General features: G+C 40.5%; 1 protein-coding gene across 3 annotated transcripts in view; it reads right to left on the bottom strand.

The window, feature by feature from the left end:
• LOC122808660 (alpha-1,4-N-acetylglucosaminyltransferase-like) overlaps positions 1–8,939 on the bottom strand; it is a 424,824-nt gene extending 415,885 nt beyond the window's left edge. For 2 of the 3 annotated variants that reach the window (XM_044079633.1, XM_044079634.1), the window contains exon 1: positions 8,505–8,938. The gene's annotated coding sequence lies outside the window, so the exon portion shown is untranslated. Of the gene's footprint in view, positions 1–8,504 lie in introns of all 3 variants that reach the window. The other variant, XM_044079635.1, reaches the window with a different exon arrangement.
• Positions 8,940–20,322: the final 11,383 nt, after the last annotated feature.

The following is a 20,322-nucleotide window of genomic DNA, read 5'->3' as shown; positions in this document are numbered from 1 at the left end:
TTCTGGCAGTCATTAGTTTGGGTAAGGGCCTCTTAGAGGATGTTCACATCAGTAGGGGAATTTAAGACAGAACCCAGCTTGCAGTCATCTGCAAACTTGGTCAACCACAAACCACTGGTTTTGGCTTGCACCTCAAAAAGTATATCCCAAACAGTAGAGGCCCCAAGAATGACCCTTGGGGTATGCCGTTAATTAGGGGTCTACTACTAGAGGTGGCTTCCCCTATTTTGACTGAGTGGGTTCTATCAGTGAGCCAGATAGCTACCCATCTGGTAACATATGGGTTGAAGCCTAGCTGGGAGAGTTGATCTATTATGCCCGAGTGGGGAATAGTGCCGAAGGCTTTAGCTAGGTCAAGCGTTGTGCACTGTCTTCCCCTCATCCATGGCTTTGGTGACTGTTTCGAAGTCGACCAAAACAGGCATTATCTCCCTTTGACAAAACCAAACTGTGTGGGTCAAGCATTTGGAGGTTGCCAATATCCTTGTTTATGAGGTCCATGATAATGCATTCCTTGGCCTTGCACATCAGGCTAGTTAAGCTGATGGGCCTACATTTTCCTGGGTCATTGTCATCCCTCTACACAAAGGTGGAGTGTCCAGTGGCTCTCTCCATTCGGCTGGAATGAAGCTGGTGCTTAGCACCATTAGGCACCTTAGTCAACCAAAGCCTGAGAGCTCATGCCAGAGTTCATGTAGGATGCAGCCAGGGATGTTGTCAGGTCCCATGAAGGCTATATTTTTTTGCCTTTGAGAGGACATTAAAGACCTGCTCCCTGGTGATAAGGGGGGCAGGTGCTGAGGTTGTCCTGGTTTACCAATGCGGGGGACTGGGGGGGGGGTGAAGTTTTCACTGAACCTTGCTGCCAGCAGGTCGGCTATATCTACAGCATTTGTGTATGTGGTGTTCTTGACCACCAGTTCAGAGCAGATTTGGGTGTTGAGATTGCAGATGTATGTGAAGAGGGCCTTCTGACGGTACTTAATGGATGCGGCCAATTAGGACTTGAAGTTAGCCTAAGAGAATTTCACCAGTGACCTTATTTGCTTGTTCAGACAAAGGAGAGATTGTTTGTAACTTGGAACCCACTCCCTCTTATTCCTACTTTTTTCCCTTTTATTACAGAGCGTTTGTTGACGTTGTCCACCAGACAGGTTAGTCTTCCTTGAGGAAGATAATTTGGTCCCGTCAGGTACTTTGCCAAGACCATGCAGCTATGCAAGTGCTCATACAGATTTTGATGTAGGCTTGGACATTAGTGCTACTTCCAGCTAAAGGGATGGCGGCTGTGAAGCTGCTTATACCTGCTCTCAGGAGGTTGTACTCAGCTTTGGAGGGTTGGGGGGAAATGCTGTCTTTGAAAGTGATCGCTTTATGGTTGGGATCTTACCAAAGAAGATGACACCATAGGCGTGCTACGGTGGCTACTCATGTTGATTAGTACCAGGTCCGGGATATTTTCCCCTCTCATGGGGGTGTCTACCAGCTGATCCAATGCACTGGCATTGAGGAAGTAGAGGAATCCCTGGGCATTCGTGTTTAGGCTAGTTACCCGGGATTTGAACCAGGTTTCAGTGACTGCACAAATGTCAGCATCTTCCAGGGTAAGGAATGCTTACAATGAGTGCAATTTCATGTTAAGACTCCTAGCATTTACCAGCATGATGTTTAAAGTTCATTTAGAATAATTTTTCACATCAGTAATTTTGTTCTCATGATTTGTCTAAAAAAAAAAGGGCACTATGGGAGAGGCAAGAAACGTTGCCAAAAGCTTGAAGCCCATGGGAGACAGATGAAGGCCATCACTAGCAAAGCATCATGGTCTGTCGCTTTCCAGGCTGTCAGGTACTTGACCCACTTGGAATGACACCAAAAACTAAGCCAATTGTTAAGTCACTCATTTTCTGTTTGTATTGAAACATCATTCTGAGTGACGGTAGGATGTTGCTTAAGGCTAGGGACATACCTGCCTGGGTCACACATTCAGCGTGCTCAATCTTGTCTTTCTTTATATAGTCCAGAGCAGTACATCTTACGTCACTCACACCAACATGGACTATGACAGAGTCATAACAGTACCTGCTGTTGAGAAACCGAGTGCATGCGTGACGTGGCACAGTGCATGCGTGACGTGGCACATTCTAGCATCTGATAAGCAATTTACTGTGACGTTCTCCTCGTCTAGCCTGGTGAGGGGCATGGCATCCGTTTCTCTCAACAGTGTTTACTGTGACTAGCATGTTGGGTTTGTAGCTGGGCCTTAAAGGCTGAGAGACACGGGTGTGTGTACTATGTGTAGAGCTTGGTGCTGTGTGTTATGATGTGCATGTGTGTTTTTTGCCTCAGAGAGCTCTTTTGTTTGGGAATGTTTTTGTTGAGGACCTCTGCAGATGTGGGTGTGTGTTGTGCAAGTGTGGGTGGCATTTGAGGTGTGGTGTTTGTGTTTACAACCTTTTCAGTGCCAGATATACTGGCTTGGGAATGGGACAGCGAGACTTCTAGGTTCTTAATGAAATTGTATCTCTTACATATTGTGTTCCTAGGTGGTAGTAGTAGAGGATTGTCCATGTACATGAGGCAGTTGCTACACTGTCTCAGGATGCCCATATCAACCAGACTAGCAGGAGAAATCACAGGAAATTGTCCATCCATGGTTGTCAGAATATGTGGAAGAGACGTCTGGGACAGTAGAGTGGGTACTATCTGAGGAGAGTACCTATAAGGTGCGAGTAGGGCTGGATAAAATCAATACAGTAGCTGCAGGGGGGGGCCTCACTCACACAGGAGTGCTGGTAAGGAAAAAATGCAACTGAGATACCTCGCAAAGGGTTTAAACAGCACAGCGGTGGTGCTTAATGAGCAGACAAGCTGGGTTTAAATACCACAAAACAAGTAAAATAGAAACACTAGAATTGACCAATCAACCCCTTGTCCCTGAGCTTTTAGCTAAGCACCCTTTGCCAGACCAGTACCAACCAGTTCACTTACTCCCAGTAAGTGCAGGCATGCCCTGTCCAACAGAAGATGGAGTAGCAGGAAACACAGGAATATCACAAACAGATCTTGATACAGCAAAACCTGTAACCAGACTATGCTAAAGATATTTAGAGTCTGTTTAGGTCGATTTAATACAGGAAAACAGATAAAACTCCACAATCCACAAACCAGCAAGCAGGAACACTATCAGAGACGGCTTATGATATAAAATGATTTAATAGATCCAAATAAAGTTAGCGCTTTCGGCTAAACCAATGTTCAGCCTTCATCAGACAAACAGCAGAATGCATAGTGAAAAAACATTTCATATTATTAACATTTGTTTAACACCAATCAAAAGCAAGTGCATTCACTAATTAGATATTACTATGGTAACCTTAAGGAACCACATGACATAGCTTGTATGAGACATTACAGTAATGTTTCCTAAAAACAAATACTTTTTATAAAAAACAGACCCTTAGACATTAAATTAAACCTAAATTTTAAAATGTAAGATGTGTTAAAAAGCGCATCAAATATTGTATAGTAATAAAAATAAACTATACAAAATATATCTAAAATTAAATAAAAGTAAACATTGCACTTCAAAATCCACATCACATTCTTTAAACAAGAATCGGACCTCAGAGATTTTAACTTATCTATTACTGATAACTGACTAACGTTACCAGAAAAACAGTGGCCAAAATGTACATATTTATTGGAAATAGAATTCATATTATCAATTCTATTCAACATGAAATAGATATGTATATATACCATATAATTACATATAACCATGAAAAAATGTGTAAATATTGTGACCTATGGTTCATACTAACCCCTTCCTAGTCGCCTTCCACTAGCTACGTGAAGGTGATGATGAATAAGTAATGAAAAACTAAAATGGTACTATGGTCAATCATGTTACAACTTTACTAAAAAGATATAGTTAGATGACACTTTTGTGTTGACCATTAACAGGCTTAGTTGTAAGTTATTTACTTTCATTACCTATTATAAGATAACCACTTAAAGACACATTTGATGGAGAGGTTATCATTAATTCCTGGTGTAAGATGGGCTCTAGTTCGAATCTGCCACATGAGTTCGTCAATCTCTAGTCTTATTTGCCAGGGACCTCCTCTTATATCTGGGGTTCTTTGTTGTAATATGACAAAACTAAAAGTATGCCCACTATTGTGTAGAATGTGCTTAGCTAAGGCATTGTTTGCATCATGCCTACTGACAGCATACATGTGTTCGTAAATCCTGGTTTTTAACAGTAGAGTGGGTACTATCTGAGGAGAGTACCTATAAGGTGTGAGTAGGGCTGGATAAAATCAATACAGTAGCTGCAGGGGGGGGGGGGCCTCACTCACACAGGAGTGCTGGTAAGGAAAAAATGCAACTGAGATACCTCGCAAAGGGTTTAAACAGAACAGCGGTGGTGCTTAATGAGCAGACAAGCTGGGTTTAAATACCACAAAACAAGTAAAATAGAAACACTAGAATTGACCAATCAACCCCTTGTCCCTGAGCTTTTAGCTAAGCACCCTTTGCCAGACCAGTACCAACCAGTTCACTTACTCCCAGTAAGTGCAGGCATGCCCTGTCCAACAGAAGATGGAGTAGCAGGAAACACAGGAATATCACAAACAGATCTTGATACAGCAAAACCTGTAACCAGACTATGCTAAAGATATTTAGAGTCTGTTTAGGTCGATTTAATACAGGAAAACAGATAAAACGCTTAAATATAACAGCAAAACAGTTCACACTCCATTAAACAGTAAAACGGTGAAAAAACACAGTGCAGATGTAATACAAGTTAATAAAACAGCACAGTTTTTTTTTTTTTTTTTTTTACTATATATACAGCAGACGTAGCTTTTGAAGAGTTTTAATATGCAGTTTTGCATGAGAAAAATCAAACTTTAAGTTGTCCTGTACGATGACTCGGACAATTTAGTACTGGTGATGAGAATGACTTTTCAAGGCAGACTTTTGCGATACCATTTATTAAAAAGGACTACAGATTTTATATGGTTTCTGATAAAATTATACTCAGTTTTGTCATGTGCAGTTTTTTTTTTAATGTTTGATTAATACCCAAATCTGAAGAATTATGAGTCCTTTAGTATTCAAATTTTAAGCTAATTTGGTGGCTATTTTTTTTGCTGGACAAACCTACTTTTCAAGGGCCTTTGTACCCATTTTCAATATCTGCATGTTTAGAGGTTTGCAGTACAGCAGTTTTAACCACTCACAGTAGCTATGTGGGAACTGCAGCTCTGTGGCAAACAGCCACGTCATACCTCCACTCATACGATCTCATGTTTTACAACCAACAATGGGACTTTGATGACAGAAGTCACAACACTGAATGTTACCGCTTTACTGCTACAGGGAAGCACTTCATAACTATTAACTCTTCACTCCCAGTGGTTCAAATCTGAATGCAGAAAACATTACAATCACATGTAGACTACAGCTGTCAAGAAGTGTCCACGAAGACAGCTCATACCGAATCCTCACTTTAAGAAGGACATTTGTTCTCTAGCACAGTTCCCCTGCTACATTTTCCTCACCTCTGCATGTTACAACTACTGCTATAAAAACTATTTCCACATGTTCACATCCTGCATGCTCTAACAAGGTCTTCAGTGCAGTGCCTAAAGGCTGAATAAACCTAAACAAGTGCTCTGTAATACCTCAGATATGTGGGGTCAATGAGGCAACTGTCACAGAACATCTTGTTCAATAATTCAGTGATAACACTAGTTACGTAATAAAAACAAGAGCTGTGCACTCACGCACCCCTTATAGCTGTTGCCAATTTAAAGCTCCCACTCTTACCAAATTTACTAGAGATTTCTACACAAAAATCAGTAAAATGTATCAATCACTAATGCTATTCCAGCTGTGACAAGAGTGAGCTTGGACACCAATAAGGAAGCCAACTTTTCATAAGGAAAACTTTTGTTCATTCAGATACCTACAATATTCTATTCAGGGTCAGTGAGTGGGGCACCGCCTGTCCCAGCAAACAATGGGTACAAGATACAGAACCCATCCTCGACAGAACACTAGTCCCTTACAAAATGGACACTGATCCATTCACATAAGCCCTGTTTAAAGGCCTGACAATTCACCTATCTACAAGTCTGACAAAAAGTTCAAAAGACACAGCAAGGTCACACTGACTGCACAGACGGTCTCTCTTCAAAATATCCAAAAAACAGGTTCCAAGTTTTGTAGGGCAGCAAGTTAAGGAAAGTTTAAAAGCTGTCAAAACTACATAGTCTACGTGGGAGAGATTCTTGTTAACAGTACCTGCTTGCTTAAACTCAACTCACAGCCGACTCACTTACATAAGACCAAGCCAAGAAGTGGACTAATGTGTAATAGAAGTCACTGAAAAACAAGTTCTGATAGCCAATTGTTTTACTTTACTTTCTGGTTACAGAAGTAGAACACCAATGTATAACCTGTTGCATTACATTATTTTATAATAAAATAATGTACATAAAAAACACTAACATATATGCATATAGTAATGTTTGATGTAAAAGCAACATTGGAATTTTGTTTGTGTCTTTCGGCTTTTAATGGTTAGGGGTCACCACAGCAGAACTCTGGTCCGCTAATGATTGGCAGTAGATTTTTACGTGCTGTCTTGTACAAAGGGAAAAAAATTGTGACAAAAACCAATACAACCTACAAAGTTTACAAAGGGTTAATATGCATAGTTTAGAATGAGAAATAGATAAAAGATACAAGAATAAATGAAAGAGCAGCAGATTTAGCCTGAGTAATTATAAATGGTATCAAAAATATTTCAAAGGATGTAAGAAAAAGGTAAATAATAGTAAAATATTAGTTAAGACGAGACATTTTGTTTTTGTACTTATTTACAACAGGGAAAAACATAGCAGTGACCATAAGAATTTGACATATATTAGAAACTTGTGTCAGTTATGTGGAAAGTCCTGCATTTTGTCATTTGCATTTGAGTTGGGGCTTGAATTTAGAGTAGTTTGTACTCAGTAAGAAAGTGAAGAAGAGATAGTTACAATTTAGGAGCAAATACAGAAAAGTCAGAGGGCTATAGTTTGGCAAGGTACCTGTCGAATTTAAAATACATGCAAGCCTTCTCTCACTCAACAAGAAAAGACACAGTCTGAAAAACATCTTGGAGAACTTCACTTCAAATTGTCATGGACCAGTCCCAAGTCAAGCCTGGATTTTTATCCATCTAAATTAGTGTACTTGAGCAACCTGCTGATTTCCATTTTAAGTAATCCACAAATTGTTTAAATAACTTCACTTCAAATTGTCATGGACCAGTCCCAAGTCAAGCCTGGATTTTTATCCATCTAAATTAGTGTACTTGAGCAACCTGCTGATTTCCATTTTAAGTAATCCACAAATTGTTTAAATATGTCACAGTTAAACCGATCAGTTGCTTTTTTAAGACATCAAATTCTGATAAAAAAAAAATCTCCTCAACTACTTTCAGTCTCAAAATGTTCTTACAGAAGAACGTTTATCAAAGGCAAAACCTTTCTTGCCACTTAAACTAGTCTGTCACTTAAAGCCTCTAGCCAACACCCAAAAACTATTAAAACTGAAACAAACTAACCCAAGGCCTATTCTCAAATTACATGTAGCACATTTCTTTGATAGCAGAAAACATTGCAGACCTTATTTCAACACCATGTGACCAGATTCCTTGTTCAGACATGGATATAACCAGACAGCATGTTGAAAGAGGACTGCTGCAGTCTGGAGTTTGCCATCCTTTAGATGGGACATTAAAGTCTCATCTGCTAGATCTTATTTTAACTCGGTACCAAGAAATTCTGCAGGGCCCTTTACCCTAGTGAGGGTAAGTACAAGGCCAACGCTCCATTAGAAAGATTCTGCTGGTCTGTATTTGGCTTTGGTGACCAAGTTGGTCCTAATAAGAGGCAAACATCACTGCATCAACAAGTACTCCTATCACAAATTACCGTGGGCTGCAGGTTTGTATAGGACAGAATGAGCTCCTGTCTCTCATTAGGAGTTTCTACTAAGAAATGTCCTTAATATTATTTCAATGTCTGTCAGCAATTTAGCTTTTTATGGCCAGCAAGGCTTACTGTATGTGTATGTAAACCGGGAGCTAAACATCGAGAGAAGCACAAAGTTTTAGGAGTACTATCAGTTTTAAAAGAAATCTCAAAGTCTAAAGTCACAACAAAAGATACACCACCATACGTATACGAGAGAAACAAAAATGTATTTAATTTTAACGCTGTTAAACACGCATTCTAAAACAGCGTGCACTACATCGCCTTTAAAGGCTCAGACAACGATAGTTGCAGATATTCCTCTAGGTTTTTAACTGTTTTTAGTAACCTAACGGTACAGCCTTCCATCCGTCTATATGAAGTTACTTCATCTTGGGAGGGCTAAGTGCTCACAGCTGACAAGCTGCTGAGTAACAGATTGTTAAATGCACCGACAAAGGCTGGTCTTACCTGTTACAAGAGTCCCCGGTGTCTCTATACTGGATGCAACCGCGAATAAAGAGTTTGCAAAGGCTACAGCAAGAGCAACTTCCTAAAGAACCGATGGCGGACATAGAACCACGGTCCAAGGCGCTTTAGGCCGGCGCTGCGGTATCACCGGATCCACGGCGTCAATCAGGGAGTAGCTCCACCGGAGGAGGCTCCCCAAACAAAGGAAAGGTTAACGGACGGTGACGCAGAGCCCCGCTTCTACCACACACACTGCTCGTGCAGCATTAGAGATACATTGTTACAATTCCCCGAGCGTGGGCTTTCGTCTCGTTCTCTGTGCTCCTTCCCAGCTTTGCAACCCTCTTGCTACAGTTGCTGCGTAAAAGCTCAAAGGGGGAGGGGAGTTACTCTCAGCTTCGGTTTGCATGGGCTTAGACGTTTGTACACATCTTATGCTGGACAGTCCCGTTTTTTTCTGCAGTTCTTCTTTTCATGTTTCATGTGCGTTGTGTGTGCGCTGTGACTCAATACCTCTCAACCTTTTAGAGCAAGAAATCTGAACAAAACCATAAATAATGGAGAACAAGGGGTAAGAAATAGGGGCAATATTTCAGTATTCCTCTTAAAAACTTAGAAAGTTGACAGAATAACAGGTTTTACATTAACACGAATTTTCTAAAGAGTATGAAGTCTGAAACTTAAACGTCTGTCATTATTTCCTGACTTCAGTCTTCAATTATTTTCTAATGATTTGTCAAAAAACTACTTATGAGAAACAGACCAAAAATATGAGCTGCGCTCCTGAGTCTGCCGTCTTTCAGATGACCAGGTGCATATAAAAGATCTCGCAGCACCTAAGTGTAGTTTTTTATTGATTATATAAATTACATATTTACATATTTACATTATTTATCTATTTTCAAATCTTCATACAGTTATAAACTTCAGTTTAAGCACTCCCTACTCTTTTATCCACAACCAAAACATAATTTTCTCCAGAATCTTTGTTATTGTCCATTTCCATTGTATTTGATTTAATTTAGTCTCTCGTTCCATATAATCCATAAAACATAGAATATTACTATGCCAATTTTTTCACTTTTTCCTGCATCATAATAACCAAATTCTATTATGCCCATATTTATTTGCTCAAATTTTAGCAAACTTTTCACCCTATTATGTTTACATATTTCTTTCCACAAATTATAAGTTCATAGGTAGGTACTAGGCTAATGGCTCTCGGGCCTATATAAGCCTAGCCAAAAAGGTACCCTGGCTTTCGCCACCCAAGAAAATTATTTTCCTGTGCCCCTGTCGAGCAGAGCCAAAGAGGTGATCCTCAGGGTGAATTTTCTATTTCCCATCCAATTATCAAGATTTTTTTTGAAGAGTGCTAATGAGGAGCTTTGTTTGATATAGATAGGTAATTTGTTCCAGAGTATGGGAAGTCTCTGGGACAGGAATCTATTCCTCCAGCATGTTCTGTTTATTGTGCCTCCAGCATGTTCTGTTTATTGTGGTGACAAGGTTTAGGTCTCTAGAGCATGTAGATTGGAGGGATTGGGATTTCTTTTAAGTGGAGCATGTCCAACAGCTTTGGGTTTGACATAGCTTTGTATGTTAGGCAAAGATCGCCTCTGAGTAGGCAATATGTGACAGAGTAAAGCTAGAGGTTTTTTGAGACTGTCTGTGTAGGGCATCTGTTTGAGGCTGGTAATCCTCTTTGTGAGGTATTTCCAGTTGTTGTAGATGTCTTGTGAGGTACATACCAAAAGGGGTGTTGTACTCTATAATGGGTCTAATGAATGACGAGTAGACGGGAACAATGACCTCTTTTTTCCTAGATAAGAAACTTTTTGTGATGAGGTGTGCCACATAGAAGGATCGAGTGGCAATGTCATTATCGAAGGAAAGACTACTGTCCACCTGTGTTCCAAGGTCTCTTATCACACTTTTGGTGTAAAGTAGACTACCGCCTATGTGGTAGTTCATGGGTACAGAGTTTTTACCAAAGGGGATGACAATGCACTTTTTGGCATGGAGCTTGAGGCCATGGCTTTGACACCTGTCATCTGTCTCAGTGAGGCCCTTTTGTATGATGTGTAGGATGTCCACATCATTAGGAGTTTCGATTATGGATCCTAGTTTGCAGTCATTTGCAAACTTCATTAGCCAAAGACCTTCTGTGTTACCCTGTACTTCAGAAAAGTAGATACCAAACAGGACAGGACCCAGGACTGAACCCTGTTATGGCTAGGCTTGCATAGGCCCTAGGGCCGATAGCCTAGTACCAACCTATGAATCTGTGGTACTCCACTTGTCACTGGTCTGAAGTCGGATTTGGAGTCTGCTACTTTCACAGTGTGGGTTCTGTTAGTGAGCCGGATAGCAACCTATCTTGTGACATAGGGACTTATACCTAGTTTAGTGAGTTTATAATTCCAGAGTGGGGGGTGGTGTTAAAAGCCTTGGCAAGATCTAGATAGGCTGTGTGAGCCACCTTACCCTCGTCTACGGCTTTGGTGACTGCTTCAAAGAAGTCTATCAGGTTTAAGAGACATGATCTGCCTTTTATAAACCCAAACTAGTTGGGGTACAGAGTTTGGAGATTACCAATGTCTTTGTTTATAAGTTCCATGATGATACGTTCCATGGCCTTGCATACCAGACTCGTTAGGCTAATGGGGCAGGAGTTCCCAGGGTCTGTGGTGGCTCCCCCCTTTGTGGAGTGGGATAACCGTCACTGTGCGCCATTCAGTGGGCACAAAGCCTGAGGTGAGGCTATGATTGAACATGGTGCTTAGGTGGGGTGCCAGTTCATTCTGTAGTTGATGTAGAACGCAGCCTGGGATGTTGTCAGGTCCCATGAAGGCTGTGTTCTTGGCTTTGGAGAGTGTGTTTTTACCCATGCAGCCATGATTACAGGAACTTTGCATTTTTTAGATATAGAGATGGGCCCTTTAGGGGGTGAGAAGGGGATAAAGTTAGCACTGAACCTATCTGCCAGGATGTTGGCAATATCAGTTGGTTCTGTATATTTAGTATATAGACCACCAGATTGGCTTCCTTTTTTTGGAGGATAGCATCTTGGTTCTGTTAGGGATAAGATGATCCATGCACTTGTGTAAGTGCTTATAAAGTGCATTTGTGTAGGATTCAACAGTTGTACCTCTGTTGTCCATCAGCATAGGTGTCGTGAAGTTTGCCACTTCTGTCTTAAGAAGCGTGAAGTTGGCTTTGGAGAATTTTTTTACTGTGGTTTCCCTAATGGGGGGGCGGGGGTGGGGGCAGGATGTGGATGTCTAGAGTGATTAAGAGGAATTGACCTCTGGTGTGGAACACCGGTCACCCATGTTAGTAATGACCAAGTCTAAGATATTGCTGCCCCTGGTGGGGGTGTGGATAAGTTGATCCAAGGCATTGGAATTTATGAATTCCAGAAAACGTTGAGCAAAAGAGTTGGTACATGAGTAGTTTTCCCAGTTAATGGTGGGGTAGTTGAAATTGCCCATTATTATGGTGTTGGGTTGTACCCTAATATTTTCCAATGTATCAAGAAATGAGGAGTGGGAATCCTAGGGCATGGTGGGGGATCTGTAGCAAGTTACAATTTGAATTGCGGTCTTGCTCAGAGTTGGTTGCACTTGGATAATCTCGGATGCATTATGCTGAGCAACTAGCCTGGAGGTGTGGATATCCTTAATGAATATGGACACACCTCCGCCTTTGGTGTTCCAGTCCAGATTAGGTGGCCGAAAGGTGGTATGAATTATAGCCTGGTAATGCAGGGGTACTCTCTGGAGCCTTGAACCAGGTCTCTGTCACTGCAGAGATGTCGATCTTCTCCATTTTAAGGAGTGCCTCTTTCACATTTTAAAAACACATGCTCTGTAGTCTCAAACTCTCTACATTCATTACATATTCTGTCGTGCTTTTTCTTATATGGAATATTTCCCTGAACCTGTAGTTTGCTAATAGACAATCTCCTTAAAAAATCATTACATTCTTTAATCTTTTTATATTTATTATATCTCATCATTATGGCTTTTTTCTTATCTATTTCTAAATATTTGCATGGAACAATGCAATAAAATGCATTCATAATAGTTAAATACCATTCTTTCTCTATTTTTTCACATATATTCTTTTTTATTTTCAATAACACAATTTTGTTTTGGTACTCCTTCAGTCACAATGCTTTTACTTTTTTTTATTTCTGTTCCTTCCCACACTTCTTTGTATTTATAATATAGTATCATTTCTATCAAGTTTTTATTTTCCTTCATAATTCCTTTTAATACCTTATACAAAATTAAAGATGCTGCATGCACTATTGGGTTTATTAAACCCACGCCTCCTTGCTCTTCTTTCATATACAGAATCCCTCTCTGGACTGGATTCAGTGTACAGCCCATATAAAAGAAAATATAATCATCATTAGTCCCTTTTCATACTTAATAAGAATTATATAGATATTAGAAACATAAGCAATGTTTCCTGTTACCATGGTGTTCAACAAGTTTGCTTTTTTCTATACAAAAATCTATATGATTTCCAAAAAACAAGCATATCCTTTACTTCTTTGAGTACATTATCTCGTTGTTGTCTGTATTCATACTTTCCAAATATTATTCCTAATATATCTATATATTTTTTCATTGAACTCAGTACCTCCTATCATACCTTCAAAACCAAATCCTTTACTTTTCTCTTTATTTATACTTAAACCATTTTTTTTAATTTATACTTAACTTTTTCATTTATTCTTCCATCCATACTTTATGTCGCTCGTCTGGTCAGGATAAAGCAGACAAACATTCGTGGGTTCTGTTCAAGCAACTTTATTACACACAAACACATCAGAAATGAGGCTTTGCAACTTAAATAAACTTATAAACAGACTGACTAACACACTCATACATGTTAACACTCTGTCTGTTCTCTCAAAATGGCAGTGCTGCCTGCACGTGCTCAGTATTTATACGCATGTGCTACATCTGGAAATGCTTCTTAAAGGTACATACACACCCTCTGATCTACACCCTCCCTGTTTGAGAAATAGCCATATGCGAAATGACAATATTCAATGACATGCAATTTACAGACATGATCTTTTGACATGCATTTATACAAAGCAATTATATGACATGCAATCATACAAAATTAAATAGATACACAACTTGGATATAATTTTACACTAGGTCTGGAAATATAACCTGATGTGTAACATAAATGTCAGAATTGGATCTAGCAATGGGGACTGTCTTCAAGGAATGTTCAACTTTGGGGACATCTGGGACATCATCAGGAATAGGAATGGATACCGTGACATGTTCTTTGGTATGAACATTGTCAGGGTTGCTCTGAGATCTGGAGTCTGTATCACAGGTATGATGCTACAATATCATTTCTGATACAGAAAGAAGATGTCTGCAGTTTCTCCTTTACTCTATACCCTCAGATTCCAGTAAGCAGCATCTTGGCTCGGTACATATACCTCTCACTTGACCAATTCCATCAAAGCCTTTCACCGTTTACATCCTCACTGTCTCTCCTTCTTTTAACGGATGAAGAAATCTGCTCATTTTATCATAGCTGGACTACTGAGAAGAATTTATTTATTTTCTTATTTACTTACATTTGAAAACCAGGTAGTGTCCAACTGGGCCAGCAGCCCATTTTCAGCAGTGACCTGGGGAGAAAAGCTCCAAGGAAGATTACATAATTATACATTTGTACATACGATTATAATAGGAGTTCAAACGCAAGTTCCTTGACATTGTATCTAAAAGCATACACCAGTGGTAGTACAATAAGCTTATACTATTCATACAGACAAAACAAACAAACAAACAAAAAATATATATATATATTTTTTTCAGGGTAAAAATATCACAAACTGAAGCTAAGAAGGCCCAATTGCCAAGAAATATTGACAATGGATGGTTCAGAGAAAGTAAGTTAGACATGCTAGACACGTTAGAATGCTTCTTAAAAAGTTAAAATTAATTTTATGGTACTAAAGCAAGGTGCTATTACTGTGATGGCTCCAAAGTCTTCTTAAGACACTCAGTCTTGCTGGCTGGGTTTTGCTGAAATCAAAGTCTGGTTCACAGTCTGTTGCATACAGAAACTTACAGAATATACACTGAGAGAATATACTTTGCAGCACCAAACTCAAAGCAGTAACAAATAACTTTTTATAACAAACCACTCATACTACTGTAGCAGCTTTAGGTACTGTTCTACTTCTGAAATAGCACAGATGATGTGAGAGATACATTACCTCGGAACAAGTGTGTGTTCCTACATGGATATTTATAACATAACTGAATTAATACAGATCTTATATACTGTTCTAGTCACGCACACACATATAGATTTCCTCTTGGTATTCTATTTTGGAGAATTACTCATCCAGTTGCAGATGCTGACTTGATGATATTATTTTTAAGCTTCCTTGCTTAACAATATCACATTTTTGCTCTTTGTATGAGAACATCTATTCTTGTGCAAATGCTGATTTCAAACTTTCTTACTTAACAATGTCTTATGATGCAGATTGTTGTCCTGTTTGTCCAGCCTTTAAGGAAACATATTAGCTTTTTTACTGACAATGTGTAAACATACATCCTGTTTTTCATTTTTGCTCTTACTGACAATGTAATGCATACATAAATGTCCGTTAAATAAGTTCCTTATTTTTCAAGCCACAGTTATTTAGTATTTAGTATGGATGCTGATCACATATTACTAAACTCTATTTTTACATTTAAGCAAGCTTTATTTTATACCTAATTTATGTTACATATTTGTAACATAATTACTTTCAACCTTATTCACTGTTAAATACACTCTAACAGTTCTCTCTTTATTTTTTAGCGTACTCAAAACACTTTATACTGATATGTATTTTTTATCACATTATATAGAAAACACATTAAGAAAAAAAACCTTTAGGCTTCTTTTGATACAACAAATCAAAATGCAATTTTACTTCCCCCAGGATTTACTAATCTTCTGTGTAAGACTAGATTAGTCTTACACGGAAACGCCAGTCTAAGAGTATGATGGCAGAGCACCATGCATATTAATGAGGGCACGCTGCCTCAACTCTAAAGCTTACACGGAGCATGGACGAGTGTAGCTGAGCTTCGCATTAACAAGCACAATGTCTTTGCGTGTAGCTGCGCACCGCGCCAACCAGCGCAACTACAATGTATTTGTGCATAGCTGCGCACCGCGCTAACCAGCACAATGTCGGGCAATGTCGAGCAACGTTGGGCAAAGTCGGGCAAAGTTGAGCAAAGTCAGCTAAACACGGCCATACGTCCTTTACTGTACCTTAACCATTCAGGTCTGGCCAGTAGGAAAATAAAAAGCAGTGACAGGGCTCGAACTCAGGATACTGTGCACTATAGTCACAGTACATAACCACTAAGCCATGACAGCATTTCATAACCATGCACTTTCAACAGACACATATCTATCAAAGGAATATTAAACATTGCCAACATCAGCTAAGCAAGTGTGCCTACAGCTGAGTTTTTTCAAAACTGGCCAATCACAAATAAGTGCAGGAAGTGAGGCATATTTAAGCTCCACAGGCAGCAATACTTGCCATAACTGGTTGTTCATAGGTTCATAGGTTCATAGGTTTATACTAGGCTATCTGCCCTAAGGCATTTATAAGCCTAGCCCAAATTATTGTGGCTTACGCCACCCCTTATATGAAAAAATAGGGTGCCCATTAGTTTGTTGTGCCTCTGTCCAGCAGTGACCCAGAGATGATTCCCGGGGTAAACCTACGATCTCCCATCCACAGGTCTAGATTTCTCTTGAACAGAGTCAGCGAGGTGCTCTGCCTCACATGGACCGGGATTTTATTCCACAGCATAGGGAGTCTCTGAGTGATAAATCTATCCCTCCAGCACGTCCTATTTATATCCGTGCTAAGGTTTAAGTCGCTTGCTCTAGTGGTTTTGGTGGATTTGGATTTTTTGAGGTGGAGCATGTCCATTAATTCGGGTTGGACATGGCCTTGTATGTCAGGCACATGTCACCTCTGAGCAGACGGTATGCGACTGAATAGAGCTGGAGTTTCTTCAATCTGGCAGCATATGACAGATTTTGGAGTCCCTTTATCCTTTTGGTGAGGAACTTTGGGGTCTCTCCAATTACTGCAGATGTCGGGTGAGATACATCCCGAATGGGGCATTGTACTCGATCATTGGTCTGATAAGTGAAGAGTACAGGGAACAATGACCTCACTAGATCTGGATGTGAATCCCTTCATGATCAGGTTGGCAATGTAGAAGGTCTTTCTAACCACTTTAGCAATGTGAGTGTCAAAAGAAAGGCCACTGTCAACCTGGGTCCCCAGGTCCCTGATAACCTCTTCTGTGCTTAGTGGATTGCCACCTATATGGTAGCTTGGGGTTACCTTGTTTTTCCCGAAGGGTATGACTATACATTTTTGGCTTAACTTCAGGCCATGGCTCTGGCACCAGCTATCTGTTTCAGTGAGTCCCTTCTGAAGGATATCCGTGTCCGATGCACTTTCCACTATGGCCCAGTTTGCAGTCATCTGCAAACTTTGTCAGCCAAAGTCCTCCCATGTTGGCCTGTACTTCTGAGAAGTAGATGCCAAACAATAGGGGCCAAGGACCGAGCCCTGTGGGACACCACTTGTGACCAGCTTGGAGTCTGACACAGCGCCAGCAACTCTAACCCTGTGGGTTCTGTCCTTAAGCCAGTTTGCAACCCATCTTGTGACATATGGGTTTACATTTAAGCTGGTAAGTTTTTCTACAATACCCGAGTGGGTATTGTGTCGAAAGCCTTTGCAAGGTCAAGGTAGGCTGTATGGACTGCCTTTCCTCATCAATGGCCTTGGTGACTATTTCAAGAAGTCGACCAAGTTCAAAAGGCATGATCTTCCCTTGACAAAGCCAAACTGGGTTGGGTCCAATGTCTGCAAGTCCCCTATATCTTTGTTTATGAGCTCCATTATGATCCTCTCCATAGCTTTGCAGACTAGACTTGTTAAGCTTATGGGGCGGTAATTACCAGGGTCCGAGAGGCGCCACCTTTGTGGAGTGGGACCACAGTTGCCGTGACGCCACTCCTTGGGCACGATCCTGTGGTAAGGCTGAGATTAAACAGCTGCCTTATGTGCGGTTTAATTCCTCATTTAGCTCGTAGCACACAGCCGGGACGCCATCCGTCCCATTGATGCTGTGTTTTAGCTTTAGAGAGAGCAGCTTTCACCTGCGCATTTGAGATGTCCGGGAGGCTACACTGGCTGGGATAGTTATCTCTCCTTTAGGGGAGAGGGGTGAAGTTTGCACTGAACCTGTCTGCCAGTATGTTGGCAATGTCTGTGGGTTCAGTGATTTTTGTATCATTTTGGACTAATTCTGAGCATATCTGTGAGTTTCCACCCAGGTTCCTAACATAGCTGAAAAAGGCCTTATGATTGTCCTTTGAATCCATGGCAATTTTTCTCTCAAAATTGGCCTTAGTTGATTTTATGAGTGCTCGTATTTTTTACTAATAATGATCAGGGTTGACTTCCCTTTATGGATTTTGTTCTATCATGTAATAGCTTTCTCCTCTTATTGTAAAGTTTGTTAATGGCTGGGGTCCACCAGACTGGACGTTGCCCTTTGTGGAAAGAGTCTTGGTTTTATTTGGGATTGCCTGATCCATGCAGTCCTGGAGGTGTTCATAGAAGGCATTTGTAAGGGCTTCCAGCTTGGGTTGTGGTTTCCTCTGACTCAGGGGCCTTGAAGGATACCACACCAGTCTTGAGTAGTGTGAAGTTTGCTTTAGAGAAGTTCTTCACTATGGTCTTTTTGTTTGGGGTGGGGCGGATGTGGATTTCCAGTGAGATTAGTTTATGATCAGATCTCACCAATGAGGGATATACTTCGTGTGGAGCATTTTGTCCCCATGTTTGTGACAATGAGATCTAGTATATTTTCTCCTCTCGTGGGAACAGTGACTAGCTGTTCCATGGCATTTGAATTTATGAACTCCAGGAACCGTTGGGCTAGAAAGTTAGGGCTTGAGTAATGTTCCCAGTCTATATTCGGGTAGTTGAAGTCACCCAATATGATGGTGTTTGAGATACATTTATACCCTCCAGTGTCTTCAGGAAGGCTGTGTGGGGTTCCTGAGTTTGAGAGGGTGGCCTGTAGCATGCTACAATTTGTAGAGCAGTTTTGCCTATGGTTAGTTGCACCTGGATGGTTTCAAGCTTCATGCGTTGTCACCAACCTGGAGGTGTGAGTATCCTTTATGAATATGGATACACCCCCTCCTTTTGTGGAGTGGTCCGGGTTTTGGGGCCGGAACGCATGATATGAGGTAAAACCTAATAGTGCCGGGGTGCTCTCAGGAGCCTTGAACCAGGTTTCAGTTACAGCACAGACATCGATGTTCTCCATACTGAGAAGGGCCTCGAGTGCGTGCATTTTGAGATTTAGACTCAAATCTAGCTTCCTTCTGCAGTCAAATGTAGCTTCCTTCTGCAGTCAAATGTAGCTTCCTTCTGCAGTCAGAATGGCTGGTGTTGGAGAAGGCACTGAATTTCGAGTGCAACGCGGGGCATTGAGGAGTCCAAAGTAATGGTTTGGCTCCTTGTCCACATTCATGAGGAAAGACTCCTGTGGGGCCAGTACCAGGGCACCCAATATAAAATGGAGGCCTGGAACAGTCTTGCTCGTGATCTCACCAGTGCCACTGGCATTCCTCGGACTGGTGAGCAGGTCAGGCACCATTATTCTGACCTGAAGCAATGTAGGGAGGATCAACTGGACCAGTGGATCCAGGAATCCTGTGCAATGCCTAATGCCCCAGTACTGAGTAAGTAGCCATTGTAGTAAGTAGTTAAGAATTGCTATGCTTGTCTATACTATGGATAGGTATGTCTCAATATCACTGCATTTACTTCACAGCTGCAGGTGTCCAGGCTATGAATCAGCAAGCCCATGAAGATAGGTTGCAAAGGCTGTGTCATCAGGCAGGTTAGTAATTATTCTGCATGTACTGTCATATAAAATAAATGAGAGAGCCTTCAAAAAGTGTTTTAACCCAATAAATAAAGGTGTAATAATCCTTTAATAAATGTATGAATCCTGGAGTGTGTCTGTGCCATTTTCTTTGATATGTTGTTGTACTGTTGCATTTTACAAATAGTACTGTTGTATTAAGCAGTGCTACCCCACACTTGGGTAGGCCCATATAACGTGGATGAAGGGAGTGCCAGTAGCTTTTATGCATATTTACAGCCCTCAACTGTTGGTTCATGCCCAGCATGTACAGGTTAATCTGGCACATGAGTAGCTTGGTATTGTGTTGCCCAGAAATGCCAGTGTGCTGCCAGAAATGTAGGGAGCTGTTAACATATAACTGATACTTTCACCTGAACATATCTAGATAATTATATGAAAGTAGAGCTGTCAGTGTACCATCTTAGCAATAGTGTGTGTGAGCAACTCTCAAAATATGTAGCAGTAACATTTGCATCTTGGACAGTTTGTATGCAAGATACAGCTCATGTATATAATGATCTAGCAAAATCCAATTGCACAATATAAGGACATTGGGTAGTCTAATAATACATGTAAGGGACATGTAACTGCAGTTAATAGGAATGTAGTGAAAATTAGAAGGATATATAAGTTGTTAATTGAGCTATACTTTTCCACCCTAATGTATGTGCATAAAAAATGCGATTCCACACCTCAATCAGTATGTCTAATCTCAAAACATTTGTTGGGACTTATGTCTTATTGGTTTATAAATATTTGCATTCATTTCTATGCAGAAG

Source organism: Protopterus annectens, chromosome 8.part0 (assembly GCF_019279795.1).
Source record: "Protopterus annectens isolate FY-2018-M chromosome 8.part0, PAN1.0, whole genome shotgun sequence".
Lineage (NCBI taxonomy): Eukaryota > Metazoa > Chordata > Ceratodontiformes > Protopteridae > Protopterus > Protopterus annectens.
This window is presented reverse-complemented; position numbering and strand designations above follow the sequence as displayed.